Source organism: Nesoenas mayeri (assembly GCF_963082525.1).
Source record: "Nesoenas mayeri genome assembly, chromosome: 3".
Lineage (NCBI taxonomy): Eukaryota > Metazoa > Chordata > Aves > Columbiformes > Columbidae > Nesoenas > Nesoenas mayeri.
In genome coordinates this window covers 51,406,948-51,422,356 of record NC_137544.1, presented here as the reverse complement: position 1 = coordinate 51,422,356, position 15,409 = coordinate 51,406,948, and positions in this window count along the sequence as shown.

Below are 15,409 nucleotides of genomic sequence, written 5' to 3'. Positions count from 1 at the left end.
CTTTCAGTGCATTAAACTGAAAGCTCCTGTGCATTTTGCACTGTCACTGTCAATATTTTTTAAAAGGATATATCCAGGGATAAGTTTTTCAATTACACAGACTTCTTTAGAGAAATAGCTATGAATTAAAGTAGGGGTGTCAAACTCATTGTCACTGAGGGCCACATCAGCCTCGTGGTTGCCTTCAAAGGACTGAATGTAATTTTAGGACTGTATAAATGTAACTACTCCTACATTTATTTCACTTGTGGTAAAAATTAGTTTGGCACTCCTGAATTAAAGGATCAGAACATTGAAGCACTGTCCATAATCTTAGGCTTATTGTTTCCCAAAGTTATCTAGTCATTAATTCTGACAACTAATTGCAATCACGGATTTAAATCGTCACTTGTTGTAAGGAAAATTTCTTTGTCTTTGCATGTCTGTTGCAGCTTTTTTTTTCCAAGTCCATCCCAAGGTGCTCACAGCTCAGCAACTTCCCCTAAATAATTTCTCTAAAGAATTTATTTACTTTGGGTGGCTTGAGTCACTGGCTGTGTGAATGCAACCAAATGAAGCCTTAGAGAAAGCAAAGGGAAACAGGAGGGTCCTCAAAGTTTTAGGACTTCTCCATTAGATCTCTCTTATACCACCGTGGAGGCTACTTGTATCACCTCTTACTGCCCCACAGTGCTGGGGCTTTTCTGAAACCTGAAGATAAAAGGAGATGGGGAGAGACAAAAATGGGGAGGAGGGGTGGCGCACCAGGCAAGGAAAGGGCCATCCTTAAATGAGAACAGAGGGACTTATGTCCTCTGCCCAGCAGCTGCAGCAGGATGGGAGTGCAACCTGCACTGGTGTCTTTTGCCCTCAGCAGGCTCTCTGAGCCCCACTTCTAGTCCTGGTGCTATAAAATCACACAAATACAATTGAACTTTACCTGTGCAGCCAACAGAGTGAGCAGGTAATGTTCAAAACTATGGAACTTTAGTCAGCACGAGCTACCTAGGGGGACAGCCATGCGACTCTGCTGCGTGTGTGTGTGTGTCTACACAAACATACCACAAACAAGGTGATTACCCAAAGGATACTGTTGCCCCCATGCCTGACTACACCCACCTTCTTTTTTAAAGTTCCCATTATGGCTTATTAACAATTTCAGAGACTGTCTTATATCACATTGAATTTTTTGAGTTTGTTTTCATAATGTTGAAAACCTTTTCCCAGACTGGTGCTGAAAAGGTCCACAAACCTCGGCCTGCCAATAACTATATGAGCAGTGTCAGATCTGCGAAAGCAGAGGCTTGTCTGACAAGTTAATTCAGCATAGAAGCTTAGGGCTCCCTTTGTAAGGAACAAATGGTGGTATCCAGTAGATGGTGGTGTTTCATAATGTATTTCCTGCTCTGCCTCCAGCTGATAAAGGCAGACATGTCTGTCTGCCTCTCTACATCTGGATGTTTTATCTCTTTCCTGTTCTTAGAATCTTTAAATGAAAAATCAATCTGCTTTGCATAGACATCGATGCTTTTGGTTTTTTTCCCCAAAAAGCAATCTTTAAAATAAATAAACAGTCATTATATATTTGTGTTACACTAACATCTTCACTGTTGACGTGTCTCCATCCTCTACAAACACAGGGAGACTCTGCACTCTATATGTAGCCAAGGTAAACTGCAGGTGGGGGCTTCACAGTCTGACCTTGTGTAGCTACATGGAAATAAAAATTTCCAGTGCTTAACTTTCTCTTGAGCTGATGTTAGACAGTTATCTCAGGTTGCTTATCTTGATTTTGAAACAGCATTTTTTCAGTATGTATTCATTTTTACTTTGCCAAATTGGGAGAAAATGTTTGTTTTCATATAAGTATGTGCTCCAACAAGCTTGCAGACTGATCAGCCACTTCACTATTCATGTATTTGCACTGTGCTTTGGTGGGCAGCATCCAGAAAAAGAAAAGTAAGGAGGCCAGCCAAGTTTTTCACTGAGCAAACATCCCCAGTTTCCTTGTGGATGATCCAAGAAAAGAACTGAGGTTAGAGAATATGTTCACCCTTGAAGAAGTGGTTTTGAGTGTTTCTGCAGATACCCCAAGCAGCTCTGTTAGCAACACTTGTTCTTGTACATTTAGTCTATCTGCAAATCACTGCTAAACAGGTGTTAACAGCAGCAAACCACTAAAGTGGAAGCACTATTCTTTTTATGTAAAGCTGAGTCCAAAAGGCTCTATACCAGTTGGGTACAGCTCCCTGAAATGCTGCACGCACAGACAGCTCACCACTGCTGGAAACAGGTTATTTTCCCCTTCTATGCTTCTCTGTCCACACCATTCCTGGCCACAGACTCCTGCTGCTAAGCTTGTGCTGGCTTCAGCCTCTGTGAGACATGTCTGTGAGCTGGTTTAATTCACTGAAGTAGCAGGAAATGAGACCAGGAGAAAAAAAAAATAACAGCTTTCTGACATTTCAATGAGTTAAATCAGCCAAGGAGTGCAATGAGAACCGGAATATGGGGGGACAGTGCAATTGGGACTGAGGGAAAGAGGAGGACGATGGAGTAGGATGGAGGAGAGCGTATGTGAGAATGGAGGGGAAACAGGATCTCCGCAGCTCAGCACCAAAGCTGTCAGATGTGGTGAACTGCCTGTGGAACCACAGATGTATTCACAGTTTTCATAGGTCTAATGCATCTGAACAAAGATGTTTGTTAGATTTATACAGCCTTCATTAAACAAATGATCTCATGCAGATACTGTGCAAAATTACAATTCTGTAATGTACAACTGACCTCTTCCTTCTTCTTGCTCGGCATGAACAGAAGTGTACCACACTAGGAATCTACTAAGTGCTATGACTGGGTTTATCTGAGTCTGGTGTTCTGTCACTTTGGATAATTCTGTTTTGTTGGGGTTTTTTTCACTTCAGGAAACATTTTTTTCTTGGAGCTGGTTAGACACAGTCTTCAGAAAGCCTCAGGGACAGGCAGTGACTTTGCTTGGAAGTTTCTCAGACCCTCTGCTAATCTGGAAACAAAACTACTGCTTGCCCTTTTGCATATTCATATTCATAGCATATAGTCTGTATCGAGATGTGGGAGTCAGGCTTTGAATATCCTTTACCTGGACAAAAAGAGATTGATACATTTGCTAGTGTCTGAGTTATAATAATTCCAGCAAGAGTTTTCTAAGGTTAGGAACAAAGTGTTTGAAGTTACCTGTCACCAATTGTCATTGACACTGGTGCTTGCTGGAAATGGATACATTATAGTCAGTTATTTTAAAATTTTTGGACAGAAGAAAAAATTATGTTGTTTTTCTGCAGGTTGTATTCGAATAATAATTTTTAAAGCATTTTATATATATATTATACTTAATGACATACAATGTCAGAACAATTCAATGAATCATCCTGAGGCAATAGTATTCTTCCCACTGCCTTCAATGGGCTCTTAATTAGGACCTTATTTGCTAAGTAAACAATAGATAGAAGTTCAGCTTGTTGCATGTACACAGTCACAGAGCTATTGTGCTCTAGGTAAAACCACAGCTTCTTGCTGGTAGCAGATTCTGGAATCTGCTCAGGAGGAAAATTGTCTCTGATGTCATGTCAGAGAAGCAATGTTGCTTACTGCCAACAATCTCTTATTTTCATCCATAAAGTGGTCACGTTGCTTTCAGAGCTTCTGAACATAAATACTAGCCAAAGACAAGACCCTGGGGATGCTGAGGATAGTGGACAGAAAAGCAGCCATGCCCTGGGGAGGGCTCAGTGTGAAGCTCCACATGCAGCAGAAGATTGAGAGATCTGTATTGGTACATGTTGTTTGCTAAACAGATACTAGTTATGCTTGGCGGTGGTCAGGCTCCTGCTGAGAAGGGCACTTCCCAAACTCCTAACATTAAATAAGCAAGCTGGCTTATTTCCTGCTTGCTTAACACACTGAGCCAAAGGAGAGTGAACATCTCCTCAGCACCAGCCAGCCTCAGCTAGTCCTTTCCTCAACCCAGAACACCTTCGACGCCACCTGTTCAACCTGCCACATGTTTTGAAAACATCAGAAAGGTCTTTGCTGAGTCTCTTATCAACAAATTAAGTGAACAGAACATTTATGCAGGATTTAGCAGTACATCCCACTGCAATCTAAACTAATGAGTGCTCAAGTTAATGACGTACTGAAGTGATGGGTGGATTATTATGATGGTACTTGGTTAAGGGTGCTATAAGAGGCAGGTCTCGTTTGCTTCCAGCATCTCTGGTTTGCCCTTGGAAAAGTCACCTGTTCTACCTGTAAAATAAAGTTAAATGGTTTCTTGGTTTCAGTGAACTTGTAAATCTTTTGAGGGAAGAACTGTGTCTTATTACGTGTAGTGCCTCGTATTGTATACATGCTGATAGTCTCAAACTACTGAAATATTACAAGTAATAGTATGTGCTGCTACTTATGAAAAGTGCTACTACAATTACCTTGCAGAAGACAAAGAAGTTCTTAAAGTCTTATAAGCACATTTTTCTCTGACTTTTCTATGCAACCTTCCTATTATTCTTTATAAGGACTCCAGAAAAGATTATCTCATCATACTTTTATTTCAACAGTAAGGGGAATCTCATAAGAACCTTGTTGATCCCATAATACTTTCTATTTCAGAGTGAAAAATGGTAAGTCATGATATCAGAGACCAGCCTTTGGTCTTTATCTAGCTACATTTTTAATTTTTTATATATGTACATATAAACTTGCAGAAAACAGATGCGGATTTATCTGCTCTTTATCTGAATTCCAATCAAATGCTACTGCTACACTTCATTAAAAACAAGGCACTTGGGCATGCACTGTTTATAAATGGGAAAGAATATAAATAAAACAGGCTGAATAAAGCTAGACCTGGTGAGAAGAGGAAAACTCTCATGGTAATGAGAAAACTGAAGATGATGGAAACTCTGGAAATTGTTTCTTCAAAACATTTTGTGTTGGATCGATGGGATTAAACAATTCTGACCCTGAAATTCACGTATGAAACTTTTGTTGAACACCTACATATTGATTTAAGAATGATGTTTTTCTCTGGTATTTGATATAGCTCACAACAGGCAAATTAATGAAACAGCAGCAACATCTTCAAATCATCTATTAATGTAGCCGTGGAAAGGCAGTCTGAATAAATACTTCTACGATTTCTGTGCCTAAGTTAGTCTTCAGACAAGGGTTATTACCTGTAGTGTGAACATAGAGGAAGTTCTGTTCTTATGTGCAAAAGAGGTTAGGAGAGAGATTGCCAGAGATGCTGCATCTGTGTTAAATCCTCTGAAACATAATTTTCTAATCAGTGAATATGAACTAGAGACATTTCCTTTTTTTATTTATTTTCTTTACTTATCTCACAGAATAAAATTGTTACAAATAATAAGTTAATATTTGTTTTAATATATACCCTATACTTTAATTTTGAAGATCTCTTCAATTCGTATTTTCTGATTACTGTGTAGTTACTATGCCAATAAATGCAAGATGACTCCAAGCCTAGAGAAGCATAGGTATGGGGAACCGCCGGGTGCCAGAGTTTGGGAGGTTCTGTGCAAAACAGATATAGACAATTTCACTCTTCTTGATGTAGATTGCGGTGCAGAGAGGAACAGGCCCAGGACGAGCACTCTGTTTGTTTGTTTGTTTTGTGCAGGAGAAACATTGATGGTGCCATCATAATCTTGAAATATTTAAATACAACAAGATAGTCTTTCACTGGCAGTCAAACTTGACATCTCATTGTCTACTACTCTGCTACTTCATATTTTAAATCAGTCCACCAGCGATCATTGAACGTTAGTCTGTGATGAAATGCGTGATCTGTGCAAGGACAGAGAATGGGAGGAATGGTAAGGAACTGCTGGATATACATACACTGAATGATGTGTCAAGAATAATAGTAAGAGTCATACTCATGACAAAATAATTTTGTAATTGTTTTCCTTGTTCTAGCTGCTCACTTTTGCTTGTTACTTGGATATATACACAACACTAGTATTTCTTGCAGATGAAGTATTTCCCTTTCCTTTCCTTTCCTTTCCTTTCCTTTCCTTTCCTTTCCTTTCCTTCCCTTCCCTTCCCTTCCCTTCCCTTCCCTTCCCTTCCCTTCCCTTCCCTTCCCTTCCCTTCCCTTCCCTTCCCTTCCCTTCCCTTCCCTTCCCTCTTTCCTTTTTCCTTTTTCCTTTTTTTTCCATTAGTATTTGTATCTTAATAATGCAATGCATATGTTACCCTGCCATATATTAAAAATGGTGTATTCAAAGAAATTGGTAGCTAAGAGTTTGCGTTGTTTTGAATTTGAAGGTGTGTTGGTGCATTCCTGAACGTGATGGTCTCACAGTAAATCTGGAGGTCTGTCATTGTTCGGTCCTGAAGCGTGCAGGTCAGTCTAGTATAACTAAACACCTCTGCAGAATTAAGCTGTGAATTTCTCCGGTGTAATTCAGAAAATATTTTAGTTTTCTGCTTCCTAATTTCTCACTAGTAAGTTAGGATTAGATGTGGCACCTGCACAGAGACCTTTCTTACTGCCTCACTTCTTGGAATGATAATTATGAATCAGCTTTCATTAACCTGTAGATATGTTCACAGACTCCAATGTAAATACTACCTGACATCACCATCATAATCAGCATCATCATCATGTTTTTATTGTGCCTGGCTGATGATTTATGAACACTTGTATGTGGAAATAATGATAATACTTTTTGAAAATAAAACATTGTCTCAAGAACAATAAGAATATTTTTGCAGCCTTTCAGTATCTAAAGGGAGTTTACTAGAAAGATTGAGAAAGACTTTTTACCAAGGCCTGTAGTGACAGGACAAGGGGAAATGGCTGTAAAATGAAAGAAGGTAGATTTAGAATGGATATATGGAATACATTTTTTATGGTGAGGGTGGTGAGCACTGCAACAGGTTGCCCAGAGAAGTTATGGATGTCTCATCACTGAAAGTGTTCAAGGTCAGGTTGGATGGGGCTTTGAGCAACCTGATCTAGTGGAAGATATGCCTATGGCATGGGCGTTGGACTAGGTGATCTTTAAAGGTCCCTTGCAGCCCAAACGATTCTATGAGTGTAAGAATCTGCTGTCCATGTAAAACTTCTTAGATAAATGTGTGTTTAAGCATTCTGCATCCATGTAAACAATAATTTTTTTCTATAGTTTTAAGGAAAGTTATATCTGTATTTCAATGTATTTGAGGTAAAGGAAGGATTTTAGTTGTTTTGGATATTAAAGTTTTTATTAGTTCACAGTACAACTTTGTCAGCCATTAGTTATGAAATTACAGCTGTAGTTTCATTTAAATCAAGGTTTTCAAGTTCATTTTTTGGTTTTCTGATGCACCTTACAAGTATGATTTTTCTTATGAGCAGGAATAAAGTGAAAACAGGAGTTCTCCAATGGGTAATGTAAATCTACGTAAGCAAGTTGATGAGTGAAAAGACGGAAACCATAGTGATTAAAAAACAAAACAAAAATAAACACCAAAACAAGCAAACAAACAAAAACAGATGGCAAAACAGTACATGCACTGGCCTCAAACTCCTGAAGTTCTTTTTTCTCCCTGTCCTTCTGCTATAAAACTCTTTCACTGTTGGAGCAACGGAAATCTTTAGAGTAACTTGTAGTACAATGTTTTATATTTATCCTTTCAGATTTTAAAGTGAATCCATCTAGCAGAAAACACTGGTAAAGGAATAACCTTTTAAAATTACATGTATTTAATTATGCCTCTAGGAAAATATTTGTTTTTTTCTTTTCTTTTTCAAATAAAACTTCGTTCCTTTTCTATGGAATCATGCAATTTCTGTCTCGCAGTGTGACAGTAACTCTTTCATTAACATAGTTCACAAAGGGAGTACCTGAAAATTGCAGGAAATTGAATGCCTGAAAAACTTCTCCTTATCTGAAAGGAATTTTTATGGGTGTCACCTGTTCTGCCTGTACTCTCTTTGCAGATGTATGTTTACTTTTATAACACAATCAGTTAAACCTTGTAAGATAAGCTGAGATCTTCTAAGATCTTGAAATAAAACCAAAAATAATTTTTTTAAGTCCAGACTAAGAATAACAATGACAACCTTGAATCAACTCTCAAAAAAAAAATTGACAAAATAATTTGAGAGCTGGAGTACTAGGGATGAAAAGGTTTTAGAGTCAAAGTTAAACATTTTTAAACATCAATCCTCAACTGAGTTACCTAAGGCATAAAACCCATCTACTTTCAGGAATCTTGACCCTCACCTGAACAGCTCCTTACAGCTAAATAAGGAGCTCCTAACAGCTTCAGGGCAAGTGAAAACCAGCCCTTTCCCTGGTGTACTGTTCTAGATCATGTCAGCCTGCACATTTGGGAGACATGGACTCAATTTTTTCTTCTATCTGAAGAGGTTTAAACCTATGTTTTCCAAAAGTGTTCTTGACAAAGTATGCTGAGGAAGGGAAGCAAATGATTTCTCATTCTTCCCTATAGTGATATTTGCACAGAGTAATTGGAGGCTTGGGATAGAGAAAAACCAAGTATTACATGATATCTATTAGTGATCAAGGCATTCCCTTAAAAGTAGGGCCCACCTGATTTTCAGTCCCTGCTCCCAAAACTGAACCTTTTCTTCATTTCTCTTATTCTAATTACTGTTTAATATTATAATTTCTGTTTCAGGTCCAAATGACTGAAGTGCTCATATTTTTAAATGAGTTTATGTGGGACAAGTACTGTAAGAGTAAAAACATCACTAGGTACTATTTACAAAAGTGATTCAATAAGAATAAACACAAGGTCACCAGGACAGATGTTTGGATTTAGGTAGCTAGCTGTCCCTTTAACAGACTATATCCAAAACTAAGACCTTTAGATCCCTCACAGTTAATTGGAGATGTCTAAAAACTATAACCATTATAACTATTTTTGAACTCAAAATCCCTGTAAGCCTAATTCTGTTTTAAGGCATGTTCAGTATTAATAACACTGAACGCTTTGGCATCAACTTCATACCTGCTTGCCATCAATGTTTTCATGTGAGATGATCTCCAGCCTGACTTTCTTGCAGGGTGGCATTTCCAGAATATACCAAATATACTAGGCAATATGCCACCAGCAGTTTCTGAATATACTGACTCTCTGAGGAGGTTTCCAAATGTGGAGGCTAGAAGGACTTTATCAAAAAAATCATCAGGGACATTCCAATGAGTAGAGGGCACCGGGAACAGAAAGACTTGAGTCCCCTCCTTTTTGTAGCAAAGATCTCACTTTAGGATTGTGAGCAGTCATTGGTAGAAGGGCTGGACCCCTGGCCTCTTGCCTCTCAGGAAAAAGCCCAAATATCTAGGCTACAGGTTTTCTTTCCCTCTGGGTGGCCGTTTTACTATAGATTGGGTCCAAATGTTGGCATAGTCAATAGAAGAATTACATTTTTTCTCACTTGTTTTCCAGTTGAGAAGAGAGGTGGAACAAAGGAGGGAAACAAAATCTGATGAAGCATTCTGAAAATAACATCTCAATCAACTGGGTCATGCTTGCCATGCTGGCTTTTATGAAAAACTGTCTTGCATCCATCCTGAGAGCTGACAATCTTCTTGGCTGGGTGAGATAGGAGCAGCCTTGCAAGATTATTTGAAAAACAAAACAAAACAAAACAGACCTAGTTTACTCATAGAGAAATTCAATTTTGGAATGGCTAAAAATACTTAACATCAGAAAAGTCAAATCCATTTGATCCTTCATTTCAAATTTATATTTGACTTGAAATTTAATCTAAGAGTATTAAAATGTTAGAGAAGACAAATGAACTCTCTGCTCTGAACTCAAAAGAAAGTAGAAATTGTATTTTCCCCTTCACAACTCTGCTTTAATTTCTTATAGCTCTATAGTGGCAAAAACAGCAGAGATACACTGAACATGCACAACACTGACTATTGACTTAAACACTTTCTGGAAAAGACATTACTGTGGGGCTGCCCAGGACTGTGCTGACAGTCTTAGCAGGAGGCTGAAGGGACAGTCACAGTCCTACTCTAGGTAGACTTTCCAGCATGCCAGTTTTCCACCAGAAGTACTTGAACAAGGCCATTTGCAGCAGGGGAAAATTCAGCTACCAGAGAACACGAGGAGGCACATTACAATATTGTGACCTGACAGAAAAAAACAAGACTCGTCCTCCCCATCATGCATCTCAGCTGACACACTCTAGAGGACAAACCCAATGAACTTGAAAATTGAGTTAGTTTGTTTCTCAGGAATTAATGTGACCGCCTGGCTTGCATCCAACTTCCATTTCACTGTTGATGTGGTTTTAATTTTTAAGGTTTTTTTTTAGTAATAGACCACAAATCAAAATAATGGGTATTCTCCTTTCCATTCTTTAATTCTAATGTTTACTATTAAGCTATGTAGAGTCACAGTAAACAGAATAATTTTTTAAAGATAATTAAGTAATGCAATACTTTTTTTATTTTCTCCATCATTTAAACTTCCTTAAAAGAAATGAAGAAATCCAAAATCATTGGATTAAATACAATGATTCTGTTGGTCTAGAAAGCTGGCAATTCTAACAAATATTTACTGTTCTTAATGTTTTGACCTCGGGACTATCTACTGTCTTTATTAATGTAGATGTAGTCTATCATATTGAAAGAAAATAGCTCGATAAACTGATTGCATGGAAAAAAAGAATGATTTCATGAGGGACAGCTCCTTACTGGCCTGGAAGGTGTTAGCATACTCATGGTTGGACATTAGGAAAAGGTTCTTCACCCAGAGGGACTGGAACAGGCTCCCCAGGGAGGTGTCACGGCTCCAAGCATGACAGTGTTCGAGACTGGACAATGTCTTCAGACACATGGTGTGAACTGTGGGGTTGTCATATGCAGGGACAGGAGCTGGACTCAATGATCCTTGTGGGTCCCTTCCAACTCAGGACATTCTGTGATTCTATGATTTGTAATGGCTTCCCTGCTGGAAACAATGGCTGCTTTCAATTACACAGGGATCTTTAGTGGTGATTTTAGAAACCAGTGCCACATGTGTTTTCCTTGCTATTTCTGGTTTTTGAAGTGTTCTCAAACACTGCTCGTAGTCAATATATACTGAGGTTCACACTTTGACTCTCTGATTTTCTTTTCCTCCCTTCCAGATTAGCTTTCAGCTGGCCTTTCAGACTTGCTGGTGAGGCTCACCAGCTGCTATGGACTTCTATAAGACCATGAGGGAGCATCTGGGCTACCTGGGAGCCTTCCAAGTATGCTGCTTACCATCCCAGAACAAAGGCACATAGAGAGGTGACTTGCTGGCCAAAGCGATGGGATACACTGTCAGCTCATGAGTGGAAGCGAGGTGGCAGCAGACATGGGCATTTCTACTGAACCACTCCCTGGTGGGTCAAGGCTTCTGTGACCACATCATTCACAGTACTGCCAGGCTTGATTAGAGTTATGTGAAAAGCAAAAAATTTTTAAATAGATGCCTCACACAAGATATGTTCCTTTGTTTCAGCACTGATTTATACTGGGACATGGCTTATTCTAGCTCTTCTCTTGCCTGGTTATGTTATTTATTACTTGTATCAAAATATACTATATAGTCTGGGGGGTCACCATAAGTAAAGGACAGTAGTTATTCTAAACAGTTTACGATCTGAATGGAAAAACAATATTGTTCTTTGTTTCACAGACATTATACAAATCAGAAGAAGGTTAAGTCTAGAGTTTCGAGACATCAAGACTACTTAATTTGAGAGAGAGATGGAGCCTTTTACAAACCTAGCTGTGAACACCTGACTGGGTTTGGGAAGTCATGGCAGAATTCTGTGCAGATCAGACACAAGAAATCAGTGGTAGAACTGGAAACAAAACACTCAGTTAAAAATTCTGGCTCATCTGCCTTTTTTCGTGGCTTATGTCTTCTCCAGGAACAATCTGAGAAGGTGTGGTCACTCAACTAATACAAGCATCAGCCTCATAGCAAATGACAGGATTTCATTTGAATGCTGCTGTATTCTCTAAACAGGGAAATCTCCCTTGTAGGTAGAGTAGGTCTTGTCTGAGAGAGGAGGGGTTATCCCACTCTTTTGAATAACAGTGAGAAAATCCAAATTATTCTCTTCCTTTCTTTTCCTTCTTTCTTTTCTTTCTTTCTCTTTCTTTCTTTCTTTCTTTCTCTCTCTTTCTTTCTCTCTCTCTCTTTCTTCCTCCTTTCCTCCCTTCCTTTTCTTTCTTCCTTTCTTCCTTTCTTCCTTCATTTCTTTTCTTTCCTTCCTTCCTTCCTTCCTTCCTTCCTTCCTTCCTTCCTTCCTTCCTCCCTTCCTCCCTTCCTCCCTTCCTCCCTTCCTCCCTTCCTCCCTTCCTCCCTTCCTCCCTCCCTTCCTCCCTTCCTTTTTCATATGGCTAGCAGAGGATTTAGCAATCCATTGTATATTAGTTTGGAAACAGCACACTTAGAAGCAGTTTAAAATAGAAAGTGACAAAAAATGTTCTTCTCCTTAACCAGTAACTGACCAGATGGGCTTCAGAGAAAAGGTATTCTTGTTGGAATTTAACCCATTAACTTCTCCATTGAAAACAACAGCTAAGAAGTTCAACCAAAATCTTAATGTTTGTTTCCTGCACAGTATAGTGTCTCTTTGTTTGATCAAGCTACTGACAGTTGCAAAACTTTCTTTTGCACAAAAGCCATAACCTATCGAGGTTTAAAGGCTGCAAAGACAGGAGATGTAGGTGGTCCATTTACAGGTATCTACTGCACTGAGGGTATACTTGGTTGGTCTCATATTCAAGTCTGCCTGGCTTCTTTTGTGAAGTTTGGATTCTGGAGCCTTTCAATAGGTGTGGCACTGTTGCCAAAAATGTATTAACTGTACATTTACAAGAAGCCACATGCAGGATTAGTGGTGAGCTTGACAAGGCCATCTTCCAAAACCCACTGGTTCTGGTTCTTCTCAAAGGGAAGCTGAAGCCCAGGTAGAATAAATAGCTATTTTGGCACTATAGCAGTTATCTCTGGGGCATACTGAGACACTAACAGAATATTTTTGTCTCCCATCAGATCCTCCAAAGCCTCTTTGAATTCATCTGTGGCTCTCAGAGTAGCTCTGGGTTCAGTAGGTCCTGGTTTCTGCCTTCTGTCTTCATTAAAGGCTGCTTTCTAGAGATGATGGTACTTCAGGACTTCCCCTGAATCTCATGCTTGATTGTACCTGACAGGAAACACTCCTATGCAGACGACTGTGGAAGTCCAGCAATGTCACAATAGTACATCACTAAATTTTAAGCAAAGAACATTTTGTACTATACACTTATTTATATTGGTACTTACGCACTTTGCAAACACTTCCAGTTAATTCTGCAGTACTAGATTAGGCTGAGCTATCTCAGTAACTTCTAAGTACTTCTCATCACTAGTAGCAATTATGATATAGGTCTTGAAAACAAACAATAACAACAAAAATCCTCCCTTGTGAAAATATTCGACACTGTGACATAAACTTAATGTAGTTGAATTTGAAGCACACCTCATCTTGTAGTGTTTTTATAAGTAACATGAAATCATGCACCAATTATATGTGATGTTTATTCTGTCAACTTGCACTTTCGAAAGTGACTGAGTAAAGATTTCTGTTTGTAGGTAAAATTCTCTTCTATAAAAACCTTTATAGAGACTGGCTAAAGTAAGTTTCTTTTCTGCTTCTAATAATGAATTATAAAAAATGTGAAATTTCAGATTAACAGTACTATATTTCCATTGAATCCTTGATGCAATACCGAGTGTTAGATCCTTAAATGTTACATTTTATACTGGAGGCATATGGCTGAACACTTATTGTGGGTTGCTTAAGGAAATTACTAGCTTCAATATTATGCTTTAATTACATAAAATATGCACAAAGTTTATAGACAAAGTTATATTCAAAGTCAACAAAAAGGAGACACCAGAATATATACAGCCACGCTTTAGGGTGCATTACCTGAATGGAAAAGAATCACTATATGAATATTTGCAAGTGAATGTCTCATAACTCAGGGCCAAAGTCTGACTACCCTTACACTGCTATAAGCCAAGAGGAAAGCATTTGGAATAACTGGAATTTTTGCAAGTCAGTACAGAAGCAGAATAAATCATCATCTTTCCATAAACGCATGTGATCAGATACATTAAAGAAAATGCCAGCAGCTGTTTACTTTATGCCCTGACCCAGCAGTGAGAATGCTACATGGAAAGAAAGAAGGCAGATGAAAGAAACACAAGCTGTTATGTTATAACAAAGGAGAGTCTGATTGGTGACTTAACTGGGGATTAACATTTGGATTTGCAAGTAATATGTCTGTTGCTTTTGCATTTGCAGGAGATGTCTCTGTTGTAAATGGATACTCTAACTACAAAGAGACTAGTGAGAAAAAAAAAAAGAAAAAGCAAAATGTAATGAATAAAAAAAAAATATATGGTATGTGTTATGCTTATCAGAAACAATATGTAACAGACATCCCAAACATCTCTTTTTGCTTGCTGGAAAATAAACCTTGTTTCAATTTTTTTGTGTGTGTAAAACCCAGCTTTTTGTATAGTACAACCATAGACAATAAACACTATGACTGACCCCGTTCTTCTGAGACTGTTTTGGCACACTACCAAAAGAAGCAAAATCTGAAGAAGCCATTATAAAAAAACAGATAAACAAGCCAATATCAAGAACAGAAAGGGATTATTGTCAAATCTGTGTCTCTTATGCAAATTGTTATTGTTTAGTAGAAACTCATGTTTCTGTCCTGCAGAAGTTCACTTTGGTGTTTATGGTTGGAGTTTATGAAAGCCGAGAGTCCAGCCCATGCTCTTCTTATCACCCAGTTGCCTTCTGGTGCAGCATTGAACTCCTGCGAATCTGAACAGAATGGTGGCACCAAGAATGGCTGCTTCCCGGTTCTGCCATAGCTGAGGAGCTGCTGCCCACATGCTGCTGTCTTCAGTGAGAGGCAGAAGACAGTCTGCTCCTCCCCTGTCAAAAAACTAGGACTAGTATGCTTTCCCACTGTTCTGTGTTTATGAGATTAACCAGCAGCAGATGTGGCCTGACTTGTAAATACAGAGTCTGATCCAAAGCCAACTGGTGTCCCTAGGGGCTATGCATTCTATTAGCTTATTAATATTAGCTTATTCAAACATTTTTTATACAAATATTTCAAAAATTATAAGAAAAAAGTTGAGAGAGAAGCAGTCTTTTGTTAGTTTTGGGGTGGGGTTTTTTTGGACTGGAGTCTGATCTGTAATAAAACACACTGTAGCAAGAGGGTCTTTTTTCAGTATGCTCTAGCCCAGACCCTTAAAATATGGTAACAGCAATATCACTACCATGTTATGTGATTGCTTCTTCTCACCCTGCACTCAGTGAATAAGTATTCAAGACCAGCCCAAATTT